Source organism: Gopherus flavomarginatus, chromosome 15 (genome assembly GCF_025201925.1).
Source record: "Gopherus flavomarginatus isolate rGopFla2 chromosome 15, rGopFla2.mat.asm, whole genome shotgun sequence".
In the NCBI taxonomy this organism is placed as follows: Eukaryota; Metazoa; Chordata; order Testudines; family Testudinidae; genus Gopherus; species Gopherus flavomarginatus.
In genome coordinates, this window is record NC_066631.1 from 24,051,371 (window position 1) to 24,074,917 (window position 23,547).

Below are 23,547 nucleotides of genomic sequence, written 5' to 3' on the forward strand. Positions count from 1 at the left end.
TTCAGTGGGATGGTCTCTCAGGGCCCCAGACAGAGAGATGAAGCCTGATCTTTCTGCTCCAAAAACCAGATGTTTTGACATACACCTCCTACCTTGATACAACGCTGTCCTGGGGAGCCAAAAAATCGTATTGCGTTATAAGTGAAACTGTTATATTGAACTTGCTTTGATCTGCCGGAATGTGCAGCCCCGCCCCCTTGGAGGGCTGCTTTACCGCGTTATATCCAAATTGGTGTTGTATTGGGTCATGTTATATTGAGGTAGAGGTGTAATTCCATTTCACAAAAACCTTCTAAACGGTTTGGTTTGTTCCAATGAGAAAGGAAAAAACCCTGAAAATTATCAGAAAATGGATTGGTCATCCTCCACCCAGCTCTAATTCAGTTTTTTTTCTACCACAAAACATTCTGGGGGTGGGGGAAAGGGTCAGGGGAGAAGAGATGGAAATGAAGAGACATAGATTGCAAGGTCTTGGTTTGGGCCCATCTCTAATGAATAGTAACGTATAGTCCAAATTGACTAGAATACTAAAAGAAAAGACAAAAAAATCACGTCTTCTAAACTAACTTTTTTTTTTATTTTATGGCAAAAGTCCAGTAATAGCTGATCCTCTGGGAATAATACCAAAAACAAACAGAATCCAGCTTATTAAACATAAAGCAGTTCCATAATGTGAAGAGACAGCAGGAACAATGACAGATTCTAAGGTCAGGGTGCAAATGTAATGTTTGTCATTGTTGGTTACAGAAGATGCACAATGCTACAGCAACAATTACACCTGTTACATGCTAGATGACTCAGATACTGTCAGCCAAAATTTAGCACCGATAAAAACTGTAATAGTTGAGCTGCCTTTTCAAGTTCTGTATTTAACATATCTTCAAGAAATGTAGCCTTGTTATAAGGCAAATCTCTTCATCTATTCACCCTTGACTTTGTTCCATCCTTGTTCTCTTAAAATTCCACTCACTTATTTTTGATTGCTTGATTTTTTTCCTATTGCTTATTTAAATCCCTCCCCATTTTATTATAAAATATCTTTTTTTTCAAATGTGGTCACCAAACTGCTTTTTCCCTGCATGCACAAGAAAGTATAAAAACATCATAACATGCATTAGCAAAAGACAATATTCATGAAAAGCATCCCCTCTCCTGCACACAGTTTAGCAGCGATACTACCACTGGGGGTTAATTGTGGCTTTGCTACAAATTCCAAGTAGGAGGCAGTGAAGTTGTGATGCTCTGGAGCCATACTGAGACTCAGAGAACACGTCTACACTGCAGTTGGGAGGTGCACCGGTAGCACGCATCCACATACTCAAGCTAGCTTTGATCAAACTAGCTCCCGAAAGTCAGCGTGACCACCATGGCACAGGAAACAGCATGGGCTAGCCCACCTGGACCCTGAGTCCATACTCGAGCTGCCATGGCTGTGTTGCTATTTTTAATGAGCTTAGTTATGCTGGCATGTGCTGCAATCACACCTCCCACTCACAGTGTGGGCACTGAGTCACAAGCTGGTTCCTGGTTCCTCCCTTGCTCCTGGGACAAAGTGATCTGTAGTGTATCAGGGGGTAGCCATGTTAGTCTGTATCCACAAAAAACAACAAGGAGTCTGGTGGCACATTAACCATACACACAGAACAGATTATATCCCATTGTAAAACCAGCATATCCCCTCCCAGCTCCATGCATGATGCACAAGAAGGGAAGCCCACGCCAGAGAGTGAGGGGATCCTGACAACCCCTGTGGAGGACCACAGCCAAGGTCGCCTTCTAGCTCTTTCATTGTCTGTCACTCTCAGGACGAGAAAAGGCACGTTAATCGCTTCACTTCTGCAGTTCTCTTCATACAGGGGAGAGCCAAAGGCTAGCTGAGGAGCGCCCTGAAGGATGCAGTGGTTGGAGAAAATAACCTTCTATGAGAAGTCATAGGCTAGGCTGGGTGCAAAAGCAACTGTGGGAGATGATAGGACTTGGAGGGGTAGCGTGAGATGAAGCAAGAGGCAGGCAGAAAAGGAGGAGCAGCCAACTCAAGGAGAAGCAACATAGGTAGCTGCTACATATGACCCCATGTGCTGGCTAGCATAAGAGAGGACCTGCAGCTGTCCGTTGGTCATGCCAGGGGGTGGGATAGATAGGCAGCCATCAGAAGGTGGGGGAGGAATGCCAAGGACAGTCTGGTGGGCACAGGGAACCCGCAGAGCCAACTAATAAGATGGTTCAGTGAAAACACCAGGAGATCAAGCAGTAGCAAGAGTAGAGCCCTACAATTCCTATAGCATTGGGGAGAACAAAACATTCAGGGCCCGTTGGTGCTTCTTGGGTTGACCCAGCCCCAGCCACCACAGTATAAATACTGTCACTCCTTTGCCTAATGAGAAAGCTCTTCGATGATCATGCTGCAGGATTCGACCTGTCTTATTTATATCAGGAAATTCCAAAAAAAAGTTTGAAATGGCCAGTAGCTCCAAAGTCTATTCTAGTCACCAAGGAACATTTTAGCAGCTCCATTACTGCTATTTATAGAGTATCTTGACACAGCAAGACAGACCATGGCAGGAACTGAAATTGCAGCTTTCAGTAGCTGCAAGTGAACTTTGTTCTTGTTAAAGCAGAGGGGTAGAGTTGTTTGTTTCTTTGCTGAAAAACCAAATTTCAGGCAAGTGTCTTCAGTGAACTAACTGAAGATATATCTAGCTGCATCTGAAGGCAATGCTTTTCCAAAGTCTCATTCATCATCAAATTACTCAGCTGTACAGATAATAAGCAAAGGACATACAGCAGCAAGGTATCCTCTGATTTCCAATAGAGATGTTAAACTTTGCCTTCTCCCAAGACAAACCAGATTCCTGGGGAGATTTAGACAGTGGTGCAATTCTAGGAACTACAAAGAAATTGGAAAAAGGATGTGAGGCTTAAATATACTCACATTTACATTATAGCAAGTTTTATCACCTTTTTACACAGATGTTTTATTTCTCTCAAATATTGATTTACAGGAACTTTAAAAGATGTGTCTCTCCCCTTCCCTGATTTCATTAGAGTGGTGGCAGTCAGCGCATCTTCTGACACATTGGTGGGAAGCCGAGGATTCTATCCTGCTATAATTCAAATAAAATGAGACAATTTTTGTCTGAAAGCTTATACGGGAAGCCATAAACAAAATATGATATCTGAATTGAGCAGCATTTTATGATGCTGTCTGAACACCTAAAAAGAAATACTTTATACCACAATGGACCCCCACCCCTCCATTTTAATTCCAAGATTCAGCATTGTAGCATCAATCACTTTACAGTAGCAGTCAGAAATGGGACCCTGTTCCAGCTTTAGGCATTGCGACAAAACAGCTATTAAAATCGCCTGTTCTTTAAATGACAGCTTCAGTAACAGCAGGAGAGAAGAACATTATTTGGTCCTATTTAAAGTAATAAAACAAAGAAGAGCAACGGTGGGAGAGAACTAGCAGAGTAGCAGGGAACTTCCCCAGAGCATGGTGCTATTTCAAAGCCAGAGTCACATCACTGTGGTACTAATGGAAGAGGAGGGGCCAGGGAAAAAAGAACTGCATGTAAACACCACACACAAGGATTAGGCCAAAATCAAAAGTGACCTGTGATTTTCGGTGCCCAACCTGAGATGCCTTAAAAGGGATTGACTTTCTTCCACAGGGCAGGGCGAGGGGGGGCTGGAACCATCTGTACAGTACGGGTGCTGAGAGCCATCGAACCAAACTGAAAAACCCTGTATAGAATGGAAACCACTTCAAGTCGACGGGTGCGGCAGCACCCTTAGTTCCAGCACCTCTGGATCAGGCTCTCAGCACTTTCTGGAAATCATGCCCCTTTATCATGTTTCAAGTTGTTCTCCCAAAAAAATGAGGTGCCCCAAGTGACTAGTCACCCGTGAAAATCTTGGCCCTTCATTTTTGTGACAATACTCTGCTCTTCAGCGTAAGGAAGTAGGATTTGCCCTGTCACATCAGATTGCTAGACCATGAGGCAGGATACAATGTGGCAAAGATGAATACCTGATTAATCAGAGGAAGCGTGCAAAAAAAAAATGCTTTTAATGCACTTTCCCAATTGTGCATGGGGAAGAGGTTTCCTTCATGACTCTTACCATGATCAGTTTATGCCTTTAAAAAAGGAGATTTGCTCTCCCTTCTTTGCACATTGTTAGTTTTTACAATATCCAGACTGTTCTAAATCCAGCTATAGCACTTAACCCTGAACCAATGCTATAATGAAACATAACACGGCAGTAAAAACATAAGCAAATTCATAGCGGAACATCACAGTAAGCAATGAGAATCAGTCTTTTCTCCAACTCAAGTTTCCATCAAAGGAAGATCATGCAGGCTGAGGGTAAGATATTAAAATGAAGCTCCCAAGCAGACCAAGGACACCAATGAAATTCATATACAGTATTTCAGAGACTTTTAATATATTATTCTAATTAACAGGCAAAACAACCACTGTAACATTACTAAGATCATGGCAGCTGAATGTCAGCATTGTAAATCGCTGAATCTAAGTTGTTTTGAAAAAGAGTCTGTCAAAACACATTTCTCCTTAGAATAAAACAAAAATGGCAAATCCTCCAATAGCCGAATGGAAGCCTGCCAGAAACTGAGCTCTCAGCTTGTGAGCAATGCCCTCCTAGATATGGAAGAGATACTGAGGAAAATACTGAAATATGTAGCTTTGTAAATATTATTCTGAAAGCAAATAGAAGGACCAATCCCGTACTCACGAAGTCAGTGGGAGCTTTGCCTTTCAATACAAAAGGGAGCAGGGAGCGTTTTGAGACCAGTAAGCTACTCTGCTACATGAAAGAGGAATACATTCAAGTAATACTTGCTGGCACTGCATTATGAAATCGTCAATAGCTTACCTGGCTTTCTGGAAGTTATGGAGCTTGTCTAGATACAGGGAAAGTGACCAGTATAGCGATTCCGCAGTAACTCTCCTTCTCAACACTATTCCTCAAAAAGAGTGAATTTATTCTGGAATAAAAGTGACTTTATTGTGGAAGGAATTACTGTGCTTTAGAAGTGTGGGGCAGGGCGGGGCCGGGTAAACCCCTTGAATGCCTTGCTAAAATGCTGACTAAGCCCTGCATTTTGGTAAGGAGGCCAAGTGCAGGGGCTAGAGGGCCCAGCTGCAGGCCTTAATGAGGGCTGACTCACAGCAATGACTTGAGTCAAATGCCAGAAGCTGGGCTGAGGATGGGAGGGCTATAAAAGCCCTGAGGAAAGCTCAGTCAGGAGGCTAGCCTGGGAGGAGACAGCAGGGCTATATCTCTGTCTCCCCACCTAAGGAAGGGGGCCTCATGGGCCAGCAGACCCTGAGGAGGGTCTAAATGTGGATAACTGTTGAGGGAACAAAGTGGGGTTGCACTGTTAATAAAGACACAAGGGTAAAGCACTGAAGAAGGCATAAGGACTATTTATTTAACCAGCCAACACAGGGCACAGGAACAAGAAGGTGAATCCTGTGACAAAGTGAAATAATTATTCTGGAATGTAGCCACCTTTATTTTGGAACAGAGCGTCCACACGGTGGAGGTATTCCAGAACAGCTAAATTACACGAGAAGAGCACTTCTGAAATAGCTATACTGGTCAATTTCCCCCATGTAGACAAAGCCTAAGAGTCAACACACTTTAGGCCTGAGTGTTGCCGCAAAGCCACTGCTCTGCAGTGGGGGTATGCAAGACAACCTGCGCCACCGGGAACTCATAGCGGCATTGGGCATGAATCTCTGGGTCCACTAGAACATAAGAACGGCCATACTGGGTCAGACCAAAGGTTCATCTAGCCCAGTATCCTGTCTTCAGACAGTGGCCAATGCCAGATGCCCCAGAGGGAATGAACAGAACAGGTAATCATGAAGTGTTCCATCCCGTCACCTATTCCCAGCTTCTGGCAAACAGAGGCTAGGGACATCATCCCTCCCCATCCTGGCTAATAGCCATGGACAGACCTATCATCCATGAACTTATCTAGTTCTTTTTTAACCCTGTTATACTCTGGTCAGTGTGGCTCTCAATCACACCTTTTCACTGAGCTTTCCCCCAACCATCCACTTCAACTGTCTAGTGTAGAGACAGGGGGACGCAGACACGTCCTCTCTCTTCTGAGAGGACAGCACTGACACTGACACTAGATAGGAGCACTCCCCCAGATAGTGACTACTTCCTGGGAAAAGTACATACTTGGGTGGAAGGTTTCTTTGAATGTCTTCCACAGCCACACAGGGCTGGTCACAATCTAGCACTTAGTTTCTAATTAATTTGCTTTTATGTCCTCCAGCTATTAAATGTTTAGTATATTCCCATGCGCATATAGCACAATACCTAAAATAGCAGCCAGGTTTAGCAGGTTATTTCATCAGCAGTTATTTCATTGACAGCCACATCTTGACATGAATTTGCAGCAGTCTATTGATGAAATTTTGTGCACACGTGGTCATATAATCAAACAGTACTTTTTCACCAAATATTGTGTGATTGTGAGAGTAGAGTGCCTAACTAAAATAATATAACCATTGAGCACTGGCAGCCATTTTGTGCTCCAAAATTCAAGCTTTCATTTAAAAAAAAGAAGGAAAAAAAAAGTGTCGTTGTGGTTAAGAAGATATTCCAGATCTCAGCCAAACATAAATCTGGTATCTGCCCAAATCTGCATACTACCTGAAACAATAAGCCAGGTCTATACTAGAAACATTTAGAAAGTCAGTATAGTAATGGAGCTTAGGGGTGTGGCAAAAGCCCTAGTGTGAATTCAGTTATACTGGCATTAATGTGTTTTTGCCAGCCTAGTTTATTTCCCTAAGCAGCTAGTTTAACCTACAATGGCAAAAGCACATTTTTGCCAGTATAACTGCATTCACACTAAGAGAGTTTGCTGATATAGCTATACCGCCAAACCTTTTATAGAGTAGACCTGGTCTAAACAAATGAAGTGTGAATTATTCCCACTCCCCTCAATTGGCAGTTAAAACCATTAATTATTTCACTGCTGATCAAAGCACGAAAGAAGAGAAATGATTTTATTGTGAGGATCTGCATAACCCACTGTGAGCAGAGATATCCTTGAGTGGGAAGAGGTCAGGCTGTGCAAGTATAACACTGACCGACCCCAGTCGTCGGTGGGTGGGATCAAACCTGGGACCAATGATGCTTAGTGTAGGAGCCTCTACTGCATGAGCTAAAAGCACCTGGCTTTTAGCTAAGGCTGTAGCAGGCTCATTAATCTCTAAGTGGTCTTGGTGCCAGTAGAGGCGGACAGAACACCACACCCAGGAGGTGGGTGGGTGGGTTACACAAGGATTTAAGGAGTTTGGGAGCATACCAATAACTTGTCTTTCCCTCACCCCCGCCCCACCGCCCATGTGATTCATAAATGTAATATGATAGCCATGAGAGATTTGGTGGTGAGATTCATGTCATTTTACTCTACAGGAGTTCCTGTGACTTGTCCTAATGGCTTTCTGAAAGCTTCCCTTCCTTTCTGCTAGCATCCTTCCCTCAAAGGGTACAAAATGCATCACTCAGGCCACATTTATACTATGGGGATAGCCCCATAGTGATGGCACTGTAGCTATCCCAGCATAACTCCACAGTGTAAACACAACCTACGGTGACAGAAGGGTGTTTTCCAATCTCTGTAGGAATGTCACCTCTCCAAGTGATGGTAGCTAGGGCAACAGAAGCATTCTTCCATCTACCTAGCGGTGTCTAACCCAGGGATTAGGTTGGCATAGCTACAGCACTCAGGAGTGTGGATTTTTCACACCACTGAGAGCCAGAGGTATAGTGACCTAAATTTTAAGACTAGACCAAGCCTGACTCAAAAATAAATCTTAAACTGTTGTGTATTTGAATCAGCTCCACAGTAAAATACATGGGCGCTAGAGAGAGAAAAAAAATCTTAAAACATCAAACTAATGCAATAATTCCTTCCACTTCTGATTGAGTAAGTTTTGGCAGAAGTTATACTGAAAGAGTTTCCAAGAGATAGCTAGGAAGGGCTGGCAGACCTTCATTACACTGAATTAAAGCCCGTCCAGTAGCACTCACTGTATATACCATGGGGGGGGGGAGCTGTAGGACCCCACTCAGCCCTCCTAACTCCCACTGGTTTCAACTGGAGTTTGATAGAATAGAAATAACTGAACAGAGCTCTAACCAGCATGCAATGATTACTTTGGATATAGGCTCAGGTCTTGATTTTGACATTGCAAAATGTTGCTAGTCAGGCATTTGCATTGCAAAACCAAGGCAACAAGGGGATGTGGACAAAAAAACCAAATTCATTTTGTCTCAAACCCCAAAACTGCAGTTAGTTTAAAATAGCTGGTTCTGATTTGAGTCTGTATCTAATGTCTCTCTCTTTACAAGGTCAGTCAGCTGCTATTTGCCCAGATTTTTGGCACTGAAATATGGGTGTCTCTTTTTCCCATCTTCATTTTTGTTCTTACATTGCATGCTTATCTTTGCTGAATGTGCCCATGGCATGAGAAATACATGAAATCAACATCCGTGTCCTTAGAAATATTTTGCCTACTGAGTTTTTCTTCAGTGCAAAATCCAACAGTTACATAGGCAGATGAAACCCACCGCCCAGCCACCTGTTTAGTAAAGAGAGTTTAATTATCATTTCCAGCACCACACTGCCTCTTGTGCCTGCATTGCTTAGCCAAAACACAAAGTTGGACTGGGAAGTGTCCGAGTTGGAAATATGCGGGTACGACATTTGGCACTGTCACCCATACTGACAGACACGTGCATAGAGCAAGGCCACCCACAGATTGTAATAAAACCCTACTGGTTGAAAGACTGCCCATAAATCTTATTAAAGTAATCCCCTCCCTGAACCCAGATTATTACATTCACCTTTATGGTAGAATAAAAATTAATTTTCGCAGCTATAATAAGGGTATGAAAAGAAGGCATCGCTTGAGACTAAATAAAGATTATAATTAACTCCGACTGAATAAATCTAAATTTAACTTGGGCTAGCAATTTGTTTTCATACGCACCCTTCAGTGACTGATTGAATAGGTACGGCGGGATTAGCGTCCCATATAAATTCCACCATTGTTGGCAGTAATACTGGAGAAGCAAGGCACAGCTGTAATCCAATACCCAAAAGGCCCAGAGATTAACTCAGGTTCTCCACCAGGTAAAAAAAGTTTGGAGAACCAGAAGGAAACAAGGCACATGATTCATACTAGTCCAGCTGAGGAAGGGCAGAGAACTCTGGACTCAGGGAAAGGTAAACAGTCTCTAAGGAAACTGCTCATTGTGTCCTGTAGGTCACCATTTCATTATTCTGCATTTGCGTGCACATTGTCTAGGAAGATACTAGTCTACAGCTTGCTTAGCTGGAGAGAGGAGTTTTTATCGTTTATTCTCTCACCCACCCTCACCAGGAGATAAACTGCAGAGCTTTGCAATAAATAACATTATTGTGAACATTCAACTGATTCACCCCCAAAGATGTAGGGCTTGTCTACATGGGAAAATTTCTTTTTGAAGTCAACCAGCCTCAGAAACGTAGAATTCCCTCCCAAATGTGGAATTCCCTCTCAAAATTAACCCTACCCAAAATTAACCTCACCCAAGCCCAAGACAGGCAAGATTCAGTCCTACATCAGCAGATTTTCTGAACCTAAGTTTGTCACACTTGCAAAGTTGGATATCTAGCATCCTTGCAACGCTAGGAATGGGAGCTTTATTCCACTGGGAAGGAGAGATTCCCCCTTTCCTATACGATGGTGCACTCGCTTCACACTCTGGAAGAGCCTGAGATCCTGGCCATGAAACCAGTGACATTTGTAAGTGTAAAAAATCAATTCACGTTATTTTTGAGGTTTTATGGCTCCCCGGGAGCCCTGTATAGTGGGGAACACGGTAACTAAGGCACCTGTTTTATTGGCCAAGTGATATCAAAAAATAGACCCAGTAAAAAAAATTGTTTAAAGCTCTTTAAAACATTCATAAAATAGCTTTTCCTGAAACATGTTGTGCTGGTTTCACTATCTGTGAGTTGTGCACAGCACCCATCCCCAACTCATGCTGATGAAACTTTTATACCATCACATATTCCATTTATGAAGCTCTCACCTTTTTTTTCATCCAAAGAGTTTTTCTTGTTATAAACATTGATTCAAAACACATTTCGTAGAAGAAGTTGTTGAACCAGCAAATGTAAATTATGTTCAACTATTATTTTTATTTGTATAGAGGCAGCAGCTAGTAGCCTCAGTCATGGCCCAAGACCCCATTGTGTCAGGTGCTGTACGAACACTGGTATTCTTCCTAGCCACCGCTAGTAAGGCAGGTTTTTTTAATCTAAACACCAGCTGATAACCCTGCAGCCTCTCTTTCCAAATAATTTTGGTAATTAATTGATCTTTGACTATTAGCGGTAAATATGCCTGATGGGATGTTAGATGGGGTGGGATCCGAATTACTACAGAGAATTCTTTCCTGGGTGTCTAGCTGGTAAGTCTTGCTCACATGTTCAGGGTTTAACTGATCACTATATTTGGGGTCAGGAATGAATTTTCCTCCAAGACAGATGGGTCCAAGGCCCTGAGGGTTTTTCGCCTTCCTCTGCAGCGTGGGGTATGGGTCACTTGCTGGAGGATTCTCTGCACCTTGAAGTCTTTAAACCATTATTTGAGGACTTCAGTAGCTCAGACGTAGGTTACGGTTTTATTACAGGAGTGCGTGGGTGAGATTCTGTGGCTTGCGTTGTGCAGGAGATCAGACTAGACTATCATAATGGTCCCTTCTGACCTTAAAGTCTATGACTCTAATAGGTCAAAACCAACAAAATCCCATTAAAATGAAAGTGGCCTTTTCAATGCGTGAGTCACGTGGGAATGAGGCACACAGTAAGTTGTAGAAGTGACTTTTTAATAAAGGGACGGTGGTAAGCATGGGGTAGAAAGGTCGGTTTGAAAATTAGAAACACTCTCTCTTTCCCCAAAACCGCCAGGCAGAAATGCACTGAGACATTTAGATTAGCATTTTTCCACCATCCCTCTTTAATTCCTCCCTCCACCGACAAACACCAGGGAGCTTCTTTGAGAGTTAAGATTTTAGAGCTCACACGCTGGGTTTATCCCTGTATCACTGGAACACAGTTCTCCTCAATGGTGCATATGGTACAGCAGAAGCCACTTAAGGTGGAAATAACTGGAGAAAGCGACTTTCCTGGCACAACACTGTTTCCCCAAGAGTTTTGCTGCTTTAATGGGACTATGAGGATTGCTCAAGCCGCTTTGTTGGGATGATCGCTGGCCTACTTGCCATTTCAGTTACAGTTAGGAGGTGTTGATATGGTGGTTAAAAAGTCACAGATTGCTTCTGGCTAGTGTTCTCTGCTTCTCTCATAGGACAGCAACCAAGAAATTGCCCTGTCAATTACGATTAGAATGGTTAACAGAGGCGAAAGGTCACCAATTTGTCAGTTGAATCAACTGAATTACAGAGATGTTGTTATTAATTATTATTATAAGTTAAATAGCATTTTAAATAAACTTGATTAAGGGCCAGACTGTGCCCTGGTACCTGGAGACGGGAGAGGACAAAAAGGATCTCTCACACACACTTTTTGCACCCTGCACAGCAGCAAGACAATCACATTCCCCACCTTCCATAAAGTGCGCGCACCCCAAAAGGCTGGGGAACAGGCAAAGCAATGGCATAGGTGATGGAGTGTGCAGAGAAAGCTTTCCTTTACCCTTGGAAGGACCACAGGCGCAGACACTGAGCACAAGCAGAACTCCTGCCTAGCGCCAAACCTCCCTCAGCATGAGTTGTGCCTAAATAGCACGACTGAGCCTTCAAATGGGACAGCCATTTGTTTGGAATAAGGATTAACACTTAGCTCCACCATTGTGCACAGCAGCTTAGAGGCATGCCAAAAAACAGCATATTCAGTGCAAAATAGTTTACTGGGAGAGAGGGGGGTGAAATGTGGTGGTTTCTGGTGGCTCAGCAAGCCAGTACTCTTTCCCCGCCCACCCCGCTCACTGATGATTGCATCTTGTGCTGCAGAATTTAAGCTTTCATTTAAAAATAGAGTAATAAAAAAAGAGGAGCCCTTATAATTAACACCGTAGACCAGGCGTAAACTGATGCAATGAAATCTGCTTCAGTTTGCAGAGAGCCTGAAACTGTAATGGAGAGGGGTGAGAACTCCTCATGTGTCTCACTGGATGTTGACTCTGGAGCGTAATGATTACAATTTAAGTTTCCCAGCTGATCATAGCATGCCAGAAAGAAGAGAGAGTGTCTTATTATGAAGATCTTCACAATCAACTGCAAGCACAATATCATTCTGGCAGCAAGAGTGGTAATTGGTTTTGTGGACAGAGCCTGATAGAGCATCGCCCCTTATTTTTGGTCCATGTGACTCCTGCAGTTTACAGTTAAGATAAAGATATGCAGCCCAAAGTCAGGGTGACTGAGGACTAATTTCATTTGGCAAGAGTCTAATTACTTTTTCCCATTAAAATGAGAACATCTTGCATAATAATGCGAGCTTGGAGAAGTATGAGGGGAGGTGCTGAACAGGAGTGGATGGATAGTAAGCTGAGGAAGGCATCAAAAGGACTGAAGAAGAGCAATATTGCTTGACACTTTTGTGAAAGAGATAGTCACAGTGCAAAAGTAAAAAGGTTCTACACCGCAAATCCTTAATACATGCTCCTCTGGCAAATGACAGAAATTGCTCAAAGTAGGCTTCACGGGTCAATCTTAAAATGCATAAGGTTTTGCACTGATGCATCAGCTGTCACCCAAGGATCTCATAGCACTTTACGAACAGGAATTAGTTATGGCTCCCAACTCTCCTCTGTTACCTGTATTTTTATGTCCATTTTACACACGAGTAAACTGAGGTATAGAGATTAATGGTGGGATGTTCCAAAGTCCCTGCAGCCCAGGGGACTTTTTAAAAGGTATTTATGCATTTTGCTGCTCAGTGTTGCAATGTCTAACTGATTTAGGAGACTAAATATCATTTTAAAAGGGATTTGGGCTCTTAAGTGCTCCGCAGTGCCTAAATACCTTTAAAAATCTGTGCCATAGGGATGTATGGGCACAAATCCCATGGACAGTTAATGGGTTTTGCCCTCCTAAGACACTTAGGCTCAGATCCTCAAAGGTATCTGAATTCAATGGGAGTCAGGCACTTAAATGTCGTTGAGGATTTGGGCTAAAAGCATTTGTGAAAATCCCACACTCGGTGACTTGCCCAAGGTCGCAGAGGAAGTCAGTGGCAGAGCTCAGAACAGAACTTAGGAGTCCTGACACACAGTATTGCTCCAACCACTAAACTACACTCTGCACCAGTGTCACTCATTTAGCCAACTTTTACTGTACAGCACCGAAGAACAAACTCTCCTGAATTCCAACAAGTTATCGCTTCTATCTGCCATTATTTCAGAGTGCTGTTCTTCTCTCCTGAGACGCAGTAAATATGATTTGTCACAGCTACTGGAGAGACTCGTTGCTAAGGAGGTATTTAGGGATGGGGCTCCATGCAGCCGTTATCCAAAGCAAAGAAGCCTATTTCCCGCCCCCGTTCCCCCCCGTGATATTCCATAAACACCACAAAATGAATTTGTGCATATATTTGCCAGACAACAGAAGGGCTTTATGGGGAAACACATTCACTCAAGGCACCAGTAGTAATTGTAGAAGTAAATCTCTTAAATATATGCTCAACACTATTAGCCAGCTCAGGAATATTTGTATTCTGTGTCAAAATATCTATGGCAAGCTAAGCCAGGAGACTGACAGCAGAAAGGCTAGGATTTATGGTAGCTCGGGTCTATCTGTCATGGAGATAGGAAAACAGAGAGAGTCCTTTTCTTAAAGTCACACTCCTCATACAGATATTGATCTAAACAGCTCAGGTTGAATACACAGTGCACCATCATCTCTCGGCTAGTCGTCGGTATAGTGATGAAGCGTTGGTTTGGACAGGCTGCACTCTCAATGCCCATCTTACCTCAAAACATTTCCATTGAGACTCTTTTGGCCCAGGAAGTCACAAGTGTGGGTGGAGTTGTCAACATCGGTGCTTATAATTTCTAGATTAAGTTCTTATTTGCAGGAGAGAGAAACAGATACACAGCACTGGCCGAATGACTCATGCTCACGTTCAATTCCGTAAAAACCTCTCATTTAAATTGCCTCAATCAACCTCAGAATTTTCAGTCTGCCGCAATAACCACACAGCTTTGTCTCAACATTTAGATCCCATGTGGTGAAGATTACAACTGGCCCAAACTACACATTGGGATCTCTTCCTCTTTCCCATAGCTTAAAATGTACAACCCAGTGTTGTATCAACCAGGCAAGGTACTAACAAACTTCAACAGGACTTTATTTTTAAAGTGGAAACCTCTTCACCAAGCTGCTGCTGCACCCTCTGTAACTCTCACTCTGCCTCCTCAACTCCTCCCCCCTCCTTCCCGTTTCCTGTCCTTTCAGACTCCCAACAGCCAGTGCTCCCAGTTCTAATAATTACAAGCAACATCAAACACCACACCCAGCAATTCCTGGTTTTAAAGGTCTTGGTGATAATTCTATTCTACCAGTTCCTTCAGTGTTTTTTTAATTTGTATTTGTTTTGCTGGTTGGTTGGTTTTATTTGTGCCAACCCCTTCTTATGGCACCACTGAGTGGTCATTATAGAAATAATCACCTAAACAGGATAGGTGAAAGATAGACGTTGTACACGTCGTCTTTATCCCGCAGCTGCAGTTTATTTAGATGCAACATTTTGTAAGCCTGGCAAAAAGTACTCATAGGAAATTTTCCCTTTGATGGTATTGGGAAAAAAAATTGGCACTAGAGGGGGGCCAGAAGTGAGAGATGAAATTATTAAGATATTAAGTAGATCTTAAAATGTCGGCAACACACCTTTTGGACATGCTAGCCAAAAAAAAAAAAGAAGTCAATTAAGCTCCAAAAGTAGCCCCTAGAAGAGCCGGCCTCCACCCTGTCACTTGGCAGACCTTAGAGCAAACATGCTCCAAACTGATGGGCCCAAAACACTAAGGCTCACTGTAAAAGTAACTCATAATAAAACCACTGTACCTATGGTTATTTAAAAACACACATGCTTTGAATGTACACAAAACCTTCAGGCTGGCCAGCTCTCATCCGCATCTCATGGCCTCTGTATTCCCAGGAACATTGTGGGTATAGCTACACTGCGAGGAAAAGGTTCGCTCTGAACTCAGGCTAGCTAACCAACATTAGCTAAACGCAGGTCGAACCAGCAATGAAGACTCAGCAGCTCAGCTTCTGGCTCAGACTCTCCTGTAAGATTTAACTCAAGCCACTAACCAGAGTTAAAAACCTGTATATAGAGGAGCCTGGGGCTGAGCTCAAAAGCACAGCTGCCATGGCTTCCCTGCTATTTCAACCCAAGGTTGCTAACGTGGATTAGCTCACCCCAGAGAACACCACTTTTTTTTTTGCAGTGTGGACGCACTCTACATCCCACACAGAGTTCTCATAGGGGAACAGTGCTAAAAACACTCTGTATTTCTAGGAGGCATAGGAAGCACACCACTAGCGTCCCCTGCTAGTCTCACAGCTCCCCTCACTGTTGGGAATAAGGCCACGTCTACACTACAGCATAAAATCGAAATTATTAAAACCGGTTTTATAAAATCGATTTTACGCGTCCACACTAGGGCATATTAATTCAGTGGTGCGCGTCCATGGTCCTAGGCTACCATCGATTTCCAGAGCGGTGCACTCTGGGTAGCTCAGTAAAAGAATGAGACCAATAACTTCGATTTCCGTCCACACTAACCCTAAATCGATATAGTAATATCGATTTTAGGGTTACTCCTCTCGTTGGGGAGGAGTACAGAAATCGATTTTAAGAGCCCTTAAAATTGATTTAAAGTGCCTTGTAGTGTGGACGGGTACAGCGTTAAATCGATTTAACGCTGTAGTGTGGACCAAGCCTAAGAGTAAGTTGTAGTGTTATTGTGACATTTCCAGCTTCGTTTGCAGACAAAGGCCCCGATCCTGCAAAGACCTAACGCACATGTTTAATGTTGGGACTACTAACTATGCAAAGAAAGTTAAAATCAGGTTTAAATCTTTGCAGGATTAGGGTCTATAGGAAGGCGTCAACTCTCATTGAGGTCTTTCCATTTACTTCACAGTGAGAGCTGGATCACAGCCCATGAGACTTGAGGCCCACTCCTGCAAACACTTATGCACATGCTTATCTTTAAATATGCGAGTGGTCTCACTGAAGTCAATGGGTCTTCTCATGTGCTTAAAGTTAAGCACATACTTGAGCATTTTCAGGACTGGGGCCTTAGATACCATCCAATCTTTTAACTGCTTAAAACAACGAAACAAATCAGAGCACCAACACTTCACAGGTTCACGCACCATAAGTTTGGTGGCATCTCAACCCTAACAATTCTGTGTGCCCAGTCCCTAATCTGCACCTTACATCTCTCTCTAAGACAGCCAACTCCACACTACTGTACCATCCAAAAGCAATAGGCCATTGCTGGCCCTTTTAAGAGGCAGATGCACACACCTAGTTTTACTGAATTCGGTATAAATATCATTAAGTTATCAGTTCAGATATTACTCTCAAAAAACAGTGACCAGCACCACAAGGTATTTCCTTTAAAAGGACACCTCTCCTTTCCTTTTCTGGGGTGTCACCATCCCCAGATCAAAAATTTCTGGGCAGTCTCACATTTCTATACCTCATCCCAACATTTTAGTTCTGAAACGACAACAGCCTCCAGCAATTTCATTAATTTGCTTCTGTGTAAAAGATCTTTGCATTCCTATGATAACTTCTGATCTTCTCCCCACAATCCCTTGAGATTCTGAGAGAATCCTGAGATTAGAACAAAGTATAATTTTTCATGCATGAACGCATTATTTTATGTTTAGAATATACGTTTGACATATTTTACAAATTCATGGCAGATGCTGTCAGAAAGGACAAAACAACCTTCCCTTTGTCTGACTTGTCTCCTACTACAATGATCAAAGGTGGCAAGATGCCATTTATATATGGAGTACTGCTCTTCTCTGGAAAGGAAGAGCGAGTTTGCAACTTTACATAGGGTCTCTTTCATTGTTTGTTTCTCTCCTTCTTGCTGATTAGCAATTTAACCTTCCAATTCCTAAGCACTAGGGAAATCCCCAGTTGCATTGGAGGAGCTGATTTCAAGAGATCTTGTCAAAATATTGGTGCATAAAGAAAGTGAAACCTTATTGTGGCTTTCACGCTGTGATGCACCAAATACAATTATCTTGCTGACATACAATTATTAATTTGGGGGGGGGCTACCTCAGACGTGCAAAACAAAGCTCCTAGGCCTCCACACATTAGGTCAGACATGCCGTGTGGTTCAGTTATGTTGATATAATATGTAATTAAATATAATGATCATTAGGAGCTGAGAATGAACAGCATTTCTAAACTCTTCAAGAGTCAAGAAAATTAAGTGATACAGGATGAGACTGCAAAAGCCAGTACCTGTTAATAGTGCTGGGTTTTGGACTGAAATTTTTCAGCAAAAATGCAGATTTGAGTTATGAGAGATTTGGTGAACACATGTCGATTTCAGCAAATTGTTTTAGTCGTAAAAATGATTACAAAAATTTTGGAAGTCTAAAAGTTTTGTTTCACTATGTTCAAAATTACTTTTTTTTTAAAAAAGAAAACCATTTCAAAATCAAAACAAAGTGTTTTGTTTCAACTTTTCAATTCAACAAAATTTTTGATCCAAAATGAACTTTTGTTTCTTTTTCTGGAACTGCCAGAAAAATCAATCATTTGCCCAGCTCTACCTGTGAGGTTAAAAAAATGGGACTATTTCTTTCCTCAATTTCAGGATAACAGTGCTGATAACAAGGGGGTCACATCTGTATGCAGCGGACTACAATTGGAACCAATATATATCATTTGACAAGCTACAGTTCATCAAAACAACATTCGTTTAAGATGAGGATATACTGCGTCGGTCTAACTGAGCAGTAAGACATGCAGGGAAGTGTAGTTATTCAAGAGATGTCAACTGAACACAATTTTGGGCTGGGTAATGCTCTCTCACTAAGGTTAGAAATACTTAAGAGCTATGGCAAGCACGTATACATCACATATTTTTCATGGATGAGGATGACATCAGTTCACCATACTTGAACTTTATGGTTTGCACTGCATGAGCATGCACTGGAACAGAACCACAAGAAAAACGTATTTCCCCTCTGTTCATCCAAAACATTCATATATTTGTATCTAGACACCAGGATGGAAATATCATGAGTGTCAGGCTCTGGGTTCTACATGGGCAAAGCCAGATGCAGTGTCAGAACCAGGCCAAGGGCAGCACTGAAACCAGGGTCCAGGGTCAGGCCATGGGTCAGAACCAGGATCTGACACAGACAATAATAGATAATAAATTAGAATTTAGAATGACCCATCATTAATAATCATTTACTATTTGTTACTGTTAAATACCTGCAGGGAAAATCATGGCTGTGTTGACTTCAGTGAGGCCACGCTTTCGCCCCTGGAATAAGAGTTTCAGACTTCTGTCTATTTCTAGATGCTGTTTGTACAGAATCCAGTATTACACCAGTCACATGATATGGTATAGTACGTACTTCTGAAAGATGGTATATTAAAACTTTTGCAGAGTGTGGGGCGAGGGGCTTTTGGAGGATACGCATCAACCCTGCTACCAAGTTTGTCAGACAAGGAACAAGAAAAGGGAACCACCTTGAATGGACATTCAATATAAAACAGTTGTCTAGCTGAATTTCAGGATGTCAAGGCACTGGTCGCATTTTAAAATTTGAAGAATACAAAAAAAAACAACAACAACTAAAATCCTGAAGTGTTATGGAGTTGTCTTTGCTATAGCATATAGCATACACATTTCTATTACCTTTTCCAGATTAGCCAAATGAAGATCAATGTATCTATAAAACTCAATGACATGTTAATGCAAACCTTAAAAAAGATAAAATGCCTTTTATCTCAGTCTTAGGAAAACCTAATAAAGAATTAACAGTCCATGAAGCCATGGAGTTTTACTCAAGGCTTTACTTTATGTTAGGACTTCCTACTCCATTAATTTTTAACTGACAGGTTTCCCCAGGCTTTGGGACATGTTGGTGCAATCATACATTGCATTGATAAGTCATTAAAATTGGTCTTATATTTTCCGTCAGAGATGGGCTCAGACTATTACTGCAGAGCTCCAAAACAGCATGTGTTTTTAAACTCTATGTAATGAGCACAACGCACAGTAACCATAAATCTGAAGCAGCTGTTAAGGTGCATAAATTTGCCAAATTGGGGAGATAAACATTGACTCTGACAATACTCTCTCTGATAGCTCAAATTTACAAGCCAAAATATTCGACTTTTTTACATCTGGATAATGAGCCATTTGGATCCAGGGTTGTTTGCAACACCAGCATTCCAAATGTATATCATACACAACTGCTAGGAATCCACCAACTCTACTCTGAGTGTTGAATCGTGATTTAAAGAGATGCAGTCAAATATTAGTCTAGGATTCAGTTCAAGATCTTGCACTGTGTGTTAATAAAAGCTCTTGTCGATCTGGGTCCAGCATACTGTTAGGAATGGATTGGCAAAGGCACATAAGGGAATTAGGTGTGTGACTTCCAGTGAAATTGAATGTGGGTTGGCCCCTTTGAAATTCTCAGCCTTAGGTATATATTCCTGCAGAGAAATACAAAACAAGGACCAACATTTGCAAATTTGGGTTCCTAAAATTAAGCACCTAAATCCCATATTTTGTAAAAGTTGCCTGCTTTCAAGGGTGCTGAACACCTGCACCCCTCATTGATTTCAGTTGGAGCTGCAGATTATAAACCCCGCCAGTTGGGGGAAGGGGAGAAATTAACCTGCTTTTAAGTCAGATGCCTATATATGGATTTGGCTGCACTAATTTTATGCACTCAAATTTGACAATTTTGGCTACGGTCCCTGCACCGAAGAGCTACAAGTTTCTTGAAAGACTTTCCTCCTAGGACCCTCCCAAGCAAGGGGCTCAGATTGTCCAGGCTCCCTGTCCATCTGGATGAGGCTGGGAGCAGGATCTTTGTGTTTCAGGGATCCGTGAGAACATGTTCAGGTTCCACATTCTTCCCTGAGAACATTTGCTAGAGTAGCTCTGTAGCTGTTTGATTAAAGGGAGGTCAGGATGGCCACAGACAAACCTTGAACACAAACAGTTCTTCCTTTGTGAATTTTGCCTTTCCTTTTGGTTTGGCAGAAAGGATGTTTCTCTCAGGACCACTGAGCCAAACTCTGCTTTAATTACTGTTGGTTTAACTCTTGTAGGTTATATTTATTTATAACATGCCTGCAGACCTCAAAATTTGATTGACTGGAAAATCCTTCTGGTCTGATGGAGATTGTCCGCTAAAATTGAAAATAAATCTTTTTTTTATTCTGATGAGTTTCACCAGTTTCACACCACCAAGTCTGTGGCGCACACACAATAATTGCATTTCTCCCTTGCTCTTTTCTAGCCCAGGCCCTGTCAAAGGTTGCATCTTGAGGTCATCCCCTTGGGATAAAGGCAGGTGCCTCGCTTACCTTATACATCATTCCCCAGACAACAGCAGTCCTGTGGCCCAATCCTGGGGTATAGCCCCCAGCTGTACCTCCTATCAATACCACCTCCTTTGTCAGTGGGGGGTGTCATGGGAGGGGGGAATAAAACGGATCCTTCCAAAAAAAGGAAAATAGTTTAGCGGCCCATGAGGAGCCAGTCCCTCTCCCTCACACCAAAGGAGGGGGAGCTGTCTTTCAGACCCTGCAGATAGTCTCAGCTCCCGCCCACTTGCATGGCTAAAGGCCAAAAGTTAGTCCTGGAGGATGTTCAACAAACCAGCCCATCTACTTTCCTCAGACGGCATAGGCTGGCGGTGCTCTCAAACCATTCCTCAACAAGTAACCCAGTGCCCTGGCCCGGGGAGCTCTAACGCTGCTTGTCTCAGAGTGCTGCCCCACCTGAGGTGAGTTCCTCCCTTTTGAGGCCCTGCCCCCAAGGCCTGACAAGCCACACAGGTGCAGAGGGTTGGGGCTGATTGTGATCACAGGAGTTCTTTCACCCCTACCACCTCCCAGGCAAGAAATCTCCCCCACCACAGGCCCCCCATTACCATAGTATCTGTGCACCCCACCATCTTATCTTCACAGCACTGCTCGTTCCCATTTTACAGATTTACATCTGCACAAAGAGACTAAGAACCAGATTTTTAAAGCGATTTAGGTGATACCAAGGTATCTTTTTAAAATGACTTGCCCACAATCACCTAGGAAGCTCGTGATGGAGCAGCGAATTGATCCCAGGTCTCAGGTTAGCACCCTAACTGCTGAGCCATGAATCTTTTCATTTACCTTCTCCATCCTATACTCCACTGAAAAGCAGAGCATCTCTTCTGCAAGGCTTGGATAAGAGTATTCCCAGTGCTGATCCATATTCCTACTCTGTGAGCCTGATGCACAAGCAAGGACGTTGGCCACCAGGACTTTGGAAGGAGGAGAAAAATCACGCTGAACAAATCTGCCAGGGGAATCCATAAACAGGGCTTCTCCTCCTAGCAGTCTCAACAAGTTTACAGGGGGCACATCTACCCTCCTTTCTTTGCTGATGGCTAAAGGAGAGGGAGTCCAAAACTTTTTTCTGTTGCAAGTCCTGGGATGGAAAAGGTAGAGAACCACTGATATTAAGTATTTCCAAGAACAAAGGCCTGAAGTGGGCTGGAGCTGCTGGGATTCCAGGCTCCAGGGGAAGAATGAAGGAGTCAGAGCACTCGGTGACAGTTCAATTGCTGTCAGGCGAGTGGTGACACAGCTGAGTCTGAACAAAGCCTTGCCAGCACTCAGGCCAATGGCCACATACCAGCCCACCCTGGCTTTTGTGCCAGTCATTTTCTTGCTCCTTCATAAGGCTACATGCAACCATGCCGCCACAACAGAGCGAGGCACAGGGACACACGCTGGGGTTATTTCAGCTCAGAAATAAGTCTCATGAATACATGAGCTAGCCACCTGAATAAATGCTACTCTAAGGGAGTACGGGCTGCAGAAGCTGACCCTACACAAAGAGCCATGTGCACCTACGGCATAACCTATACGTGTGTAATAATGATACAACGTCCCCTGACAACCATTGCATTGAAAATTCACTCTGTCATCCAAAACCTTCAATGCCCAAGCTCACCCAGGTAACAGCACTCACCCATCGCGTACATTCAGATAACTGGGAGCACCACATTGGAATCCACTGTGTTCTCATCCATCCCAGGCCACACACTGCAACTGGCAAATTCAGATCATTTCACCTTGGCAGCTGTCCTGCTTTGGCTCTTCAGCATTAAAACAACACTGTTTCCCTGGCCCTCACCCTTGACAAAGAAGTAGTAGCCCATATTAATCTATTTAAACAAGCCACCCCTGCCGTAATATTTTGGAACCAACTCTGCCACCCCTAGGAACACTGGGTGGTATTTTCCAGATCAATGGGTGTACATTAGGAAGAACTATTCTTTGTGAGTAGAAGGTTCAGAAATGGATCCTTTATTACCCTCTGATGAAATTTCATCACTAGGTTATGCCAGACTCCTTTGATGCTGATGCCACAAGTTGCAGAGCACCTCCTGTGAGAGGCCAGGTCCATACTACAGCGTTAAATCGATTTAAACAGCGTTAAATCGATTTAACGCTGTACCCGTCCACACTACAAGGCACATAAAATCGATTTTAAGGGGTCTTAAAATCGATTTCTGTACTCCAGCGAAACGAAAGGAGTAACCCTAAAATCGATTTTACAAAATCGATTTAGGGCTAGTGTGGACGGAAATCGAAGTTAATGGCCTCCGGGAGGTATCCCACAGTGCACCAGTGGCCGCTCTGGACAGGTAAAGGAACTCTACTGCACTGGCCAGGTACACAGGAAAAGCCCCGGGAACTTTTGAATTGCATTTCCTGTTTGGCCAGCGTGGAGCTCTCAGCAGCACAGGTAACAATGCAGTCTCCTGAGAATAGGAAAAGAGCTCCAGCGTGGAACACACAGGAGTTATTGGATCTGATCGCTGTATGGGGAGAAGATTCTGTGCTATCAGAACTGTGTTTCAGAAGACGAAATGAGAAAACTTTTGCAAAAATTTCTAATGCCATGAGGCAGAGAGGCCATACCAGGGACTCAGTGCAGTGCAGAGTTAAAGTGAAGGAGCTCAGACAAGCGTACCAGAAAGCCAAAGCAGCAAATGGCAGATCCGGATCTGAGCCAAAAACATGCCGCTTCTACGCGGAGCTGCATGCAATTTTAGGGGGCTGCGCCACGACAAGCCCCCCCCTTGTCTGTGGATTCCGAGGTGGGGGTAGTAATCTCAGCCATTGCTGATGATTCTGCAGAGGGTGAAGATGAGGAGGAGGAAGAGGACGACGAGATGGCAGAGACC

The 23,547-nt window shown here is 43.1% G+C and overlaps 1 protein-coding gene across 1 annotated transcript in view; it reads right to left on the minus strand.

Annotated features, from left to right (window-relative positions):
- TMEM132B (transmembrane protein 132B) overlaps nt 1-23,547 on the minus strand; it is an 840,134-nt gene that overhangs the window by 740,023 nt on the left and 76,564 nt on the right. The gene's annotated exons all lie outside the window — the stretch shown is intronic.